Raw genomic sequence first — 6,019 nt, 5'->3', positions numbered from 1 at the left:
GAGTGAATTGGCAGAATGTAGAAGAGCAGGGAGGGACTGGAGTCTGAGAGCTCAATTAGGAATAGGTCTTGGAAGTTCAGCTCAGACCTCATAAGCACCCAGACTCAGGGACTGAGTTGGTAAAAAGCATGTAAGAAAAATTAAATGAAAATAATTTGACATGGGAGAGATTTCCAAGGAGAAGGACCTGGAAGACTTGGAAACCCAGGAATGCCAAGGGATCCTGTCTCTCCTTATATTTCTCTTTTCAGTATCTCCCACTGATTTGTTACATTCAATTTAAGGACATCAGCTGTGAATGGCTCCCAGACTGACAGTTTTAGTTTTAACCCCAGTCTTGAGCCTTAGGTGTGTTTTCAGATTCCTGATGTACCTTTATGCCAGAGTGCCCTGGGAGACCTCACAACCAATATATGTAACTTAAGTTCCTCAGGTCCAGGTCCCCTCAAGTAAGGTAGCCCCGTTTACCTAGTCCCAAGGGCTCAAGTCAGGGCATTATTTTCTGGGTCTCTTCTGTTAGCCCCACATCTAAACCACTGCCAAATTCAGAAGATTTTATTTCTATGACTTGTTTCACTTTGGTTCCCTTCTCCCATTTCCGCTGTAATTACTTAGTCTGTGCCTCCTACCAGTCTCTCTTACTTTCATTTCATCCTACACATGGGTACCCAACCCATTCTCCCAAAGCACAGATATAACCTTATTTTTTCTAAGAAAACAGCAAAACCAAGAGGAACAAGCAAGCCACCTACCACTCCACCCCTACCCCCATATCACTGTGATAGTTGTCCTTTGCTGAATAAGATTTTCACAGAATACACATATATGTTCTTTCATGCTTTGACTCCAGCCTGCTTCCCCCACCTCCACCTTCTTCCCCCATGATATTTCCTGCACTCAGTGCTCCATTCAAAATAAAATAAATGCCTTGCTGTTTTGCTCCCCTACTAAATTGTTAATAAGGAACCCTGTTCACCTCTGTAACCTAGGCAGTGCCTGGAATGCTGCTCAGAGCACAGCAGGCGCTCAGTAAGTGCAGGCATACTTTGAGGAGGGAAAGACTGCTGTGTCATGGTGGCTGGATAACCTCAGTGTTTTTAGGAGATGTAGCCAAACAGCAATGAAAAAGGTATAATGTTTAAATGGACTTTGTACAGATTCATTAAGATTTAAAAATATGCTTGGAAACATTCTATTGAGGTATGTACTTCTCATCAGGTGAAGGAAAGAGGTTACCTGAATAATTAGGTTAAAATAAACCAGAACTTCTGGTTGTGTCTTTTGCTTATAAATAGCTTTATAAATTTGGAAAGTTTTTATTTTTTTGAGGGAAACGTGGGCAGTTGAAGGAGTGTATTTTCTCTGGAATTCATTGTCTGATACTTTTTCACAACCCCTTGAGTTTCTTTTCTTCCTCCCCTCCCTTCCCCTCCATTTTCCCTCCCACCCTTCCTCTTTCCCTCCTTCCTCTCCCTCTCTCTTATCTCCTTTGCTTTTTTTTTCTTTATTATAATATACAGGAATCTATCCCTTTTCTTTTGATAGAAAGTTAAAAATGATTAGGCAACCCTTGGGACATTTGGATCTGGCTAAAATGTCCATGAGAGTCTCACAGGCATGGAAAGCCATGACACGGTGGCAAAAAACAATCTAAATGAAAGACCCTGGTGAACAAGACCCCAGCAGAAGGAACAGGCCATCAAGGAGAGAGGCGCCTTTCTCTGAAGGGAGGAAGGAACCTCCACTGTGACACGGCCTTGACTAAACAAGTTCAGAGTCAGTGAACTCAAGGGACTTCCATAGCCTAGACAGCTCATAGCTAGAGTCTCGGGTGATTGCTGGCGTCATAAATAAGAGTGCCAATTGTTAAATCAACAACGGGAGTCACTGGGTACATGCTCCCCACGTAGGATCTCTGTCCTTAATGTGTTTTACTATGAATCTTAAAAACACTACTAGTCGAACAATACCCTATACCTTGTGCAGTTGTGTGAGTGCAGCCTGTTGAAATCCTTGCTTAGTATATACTAAGTTGATCTTCAGTATATGAAGGTAATTGAAAATGAAACTCGATAAAGGGCGGGATGGGAGAGGGAGAGGGGAGGGCCACGGGAGGGAGGGAGGTTGGGGGGGAAGCCACAACAATACAAAAGTTGCACTTTGTAAATTCACATTTATGAAATAAAAAAATAAAAAAAAATGATTAGGCCAATCTGTTTCGAACACATCAGAAATGTACACTTTTATAATTAAACTTGAAGATTTCCTTAGATATGCAAGGGATAAATGAAACACACCTTCCCTAAAGTTGATTTTAAGTCATTTAACTTCAACTTTCCTCCCATACTAAACACTAGGAGCCCTATTATAAATCATGGAGGAGTATGTTTCATGTATGTCTTTTTCCCTCAATGTCATGTAAATATGCACCTAGAAAAAGAAAACTAGAAACAGTGACAAAAACAAAGGCCATGAATATTCTGAACATTGGAATTTCAGATACTGATTGAATTTAGTATAAATACTTACATCAAGTTAAAACCATTTTTGTTCATTTTTCTAATTTCCACTGAGCCATGTTTGCTTAGAATCCGGGGATCTTCATTTCATGGCTGCATAAAAAATGGCCCAGAAGATCATGGGATTTGTCCGGTAATCCATAGCTATCTATTGGCATTGCTGGAGCATAACGGACAGATACTTGGGAGCGCAGCATGTCTAACTTAGAGTTGGGTTGCCACTGATATGACATTTCTCTGGTTTGGAACTGGTTTGGGGTCAGGAATATGGGGAGAAACCCAGTCAAGACCATGATATGCATAGTAAGACTGCCTAGTTTAGATCACCATGAATGCCCACCTTTTTAATTTCTTCTCTGGGTCAATGGGATGGTGGGTGACAGAGGCCAAGACAGGAATGGTTGCCCCCAGAACTTGTGCTCTCTGACCCTGAAACTTCAGAGAATCACCTCTTACACATGATATATTTCAGATGAGAGCTAAAACCTGGAGTAAATGCATAGGAGCCTGGAGACCCTTTACTGTTTTCAATCTCCCGAGAGTGGTCTGTTTTTCTCTTGGACCTAATTAACAGTGAGTTTTTAGATTTTTCTCTTTTTTAAGAATCAGTCTAAGGAGAATGATGTACTTCTCATATGACAAAAGGCTATGTGTGTGTGTGTGTGTGTATATATATATATATATGTATATATATATATATATATATCAGTGTAACAAGAGACTCTTTATAAACAAGTCCTTAATAAAAATATATGCTTGCTTAGGAAAATAAATTAATCATGCATGCTGGCTATTTAATATTGTAATTAGGTTTATACAGAGACACATCATCTATGGGACACTCACACTTATTGGTAATGGATACATCATTAATGATCATTGATACTGTGAGGATCTTGCTTCAGTCCTATTAATGCTTTATTGTGGAAAGGTAGAAAGTTCATTAGGCTATGCATATGTATACAGACATGTATAGATTGTAACACTAAGCTAAACGTCCCGACATTTTCTTCATTAGCTGTCTTCTCAACATGTAATGATGCCCTTTTATATATTCAGGCAGAATAAGGATGGCATTGGAGGAGGAAACCACACTGGAAAAAAGCAGATTTGGGGGCATGTGAGGGGAACGGGGCATGGGACCGTGAGGACAGGAGGTCAGCGGGCAGGTGTAGGGGCAACCTGAGGATGACCTGAGGGGCATTTAAGGTCCTTACCTTGCCACTTGCCTCTCGTCGCTTCTTCGGTGTCATTATACAGAATTCAAAATTAAGTAGCACAGAGGTCAGCGAGGAACAGAGCAGGATTCTGTTCGCTTTCTGTGACATAGCTTTTTTTCTTTTTGTTCACTTCTTTTATTGCTTTTCCTGCCTTCTGCCTTTGCAGCTCTGTTCCATCTTTCCATTGCTGGAAGCTACTGTTTGTGTTATCTGTGGAGTGGAAACAACAACTCTGCTTTAAGAATGAGAGCCCTGGTCATATATGAATGAGCACTAAAGTGGTTCTATCTGGAGTTTCAATGGCAAGCAAATGCCATGAAAAAGTCTTGCAAAAAAGGAAAAGAAAGAAAGGAAAACAACACACTTTGTACCAATAAATGATGTAACTCTAGCGATGTTGTGCTAAGTAAACAACACCCTTTAAAATTAGACTTAAATAAAAAAAAAAAAAAACAACCTCACTCCATTCTGAAGAATTTCAGGAAAAAGTACTATTTTTGCAGATTCCTGTTTTCTAACACATTATTTGTGTGCAACATTCAGAAGTACATGCTGAACGTTCAGGACAAGTGTGTATTCTAGTGTGCTATGCTGTTTAGTTTTAATGCCAAATTGTTTATGAAAATCACATTGTCCCGAGTCATGCATGCAGTATCTATTTGATTGTAGGTTATGTTGGTTTACATTAATACAATTTTAATGTTTGAATAAATCACAACCTTTTCAGTAGCTCCACAGTGTGTCTTAAGGAGGCATTGTTCCAGATAGAGTTCAAAAGCTCATGAGAATATTATTTTTCATGTGTGAGATATTTATTTCTGTTGGTTTGCATAGATATAGCTGTAATTTGCATGGGGAAATGAAGGGATTTGTTAAAGCACCCATCTCTAGTGAACATGGCAGTGGATGTTTTCTTAGTTGTCTTTTTTCTTCTTCATGAATATAGAATCCTTTTGGTCATTATCTTCAATTTTGAATATGGTCATTTCCTTGCCATTTTCCCCCAAAATATTGCTGATGGTTAAATTCTTTTCTTCCAAAAGTGTTTGTTCATACTGATAGAATCTTCTCATCTAAAAATTATAAAATGTCTTTTCCTTAAAATATGAGAGCAAAGCAGCCCAAATAAAGGATCTGAAAGAATTGAAAATGAACCCTTAAAATTAATTTAGGAACAGGAGATAGATCAAATGTTTCCAATTTATCTTGGAATTTGACATATGGCCTATTTACAACAGAAGATAATTGGGGTCAAACCCAGTGGCCTTGCAGATTCTTTGGCCACCCACCTTGCATAGTGTAGACTTTATCATGGTGTCAGGAGCAGGTGCTATGGATGCATAACTAGCATCAAACTCATGGTTTTTAATCATTTGCTGTAAGAAACATCCATGTTTTTGTTTATTTTTTTTAACTTGCAATGTTTCTTAGCCCAAAGACTATTAGAGTTTCACTCAACCATGCCTAGAATAATGAACTGCCAATTGCTTCAACAACTATTTGAATTTAGATACACTTCACAGGACAGTATCCTTTGACAGAAGAGTTGGGTAAGCTTTAGGGCTTTGTGAGATCCTGAAGTAGACTAAAATGTAAATTATGGTACTTTTTCTAAAGTTGCCTTTGGTTTGGGGCTGGCACTATGGCATAGTGGGTAAAGCTGCCACCTACAGTGCTGGCATCCCACATGGGCACCGGTTCAAGTCCCAGCTGCTCCTCTTCTGGTCCAGCTCTCTGCTGATGTGACTGGGAAAGCAGTAGAAGAGGGCCTAAGTTCTTGGGCCCCTGCTCCTACATAGGGGACCTGGAGGAAGCTCCAGGCTCCTGACTTCAGATCTGCCCAGCTCTGGCTGTTGCAATGATTTGGGGAGTGAAGTAGCAGATGGAAGATCTCTCTGTGTCTCTGTGTCTCCCTCTCTCTCTCTGTTACTCTTTCAAAAATATTTTTAAAAAAAGAATAATTAAAGTTTCCTTTGGCCTAATGATGCTACTAATGATAAACATTTATTTTCCAACTTATTTTTAGGGAAAAACCACCTTGTATATCAAGTTCTTCCTGCCATACCTGCATAATACAAAATGCAAACAATGACAAAATCTAACGCCGTCTTTTTCTCATCATTAAATAGGAATTTCAGAGAGATATTTATAATGGGAAACAGCTTTTCTTGAAGCGTCTACAACTCATAGAGATGACCGTACATTCAGAACTTTAGAGGTGTGCAAGTTAACATAGATGCGTATGGTACAGGGGTGGATGTAATGTATCTGTTCTCTTCC

The sequence above is a fragment of the Lepus europaeus genome, chromosome 4 (genome assembly GCF_033115175.1).
Source record: "Lepus europaeus isolate LE1 chromosome 4, mLepTim1.pri, whole genome shotgun sequence".
Taxonomy (NCBI): Eukaryota; Metazoa; Chordata; class Mammalia; order Lagomorpha; family Leporidae; genus Lepus; species Lepus europaeus.
This window is presented reverse-complemented; position numbering follows the sequence as displayed.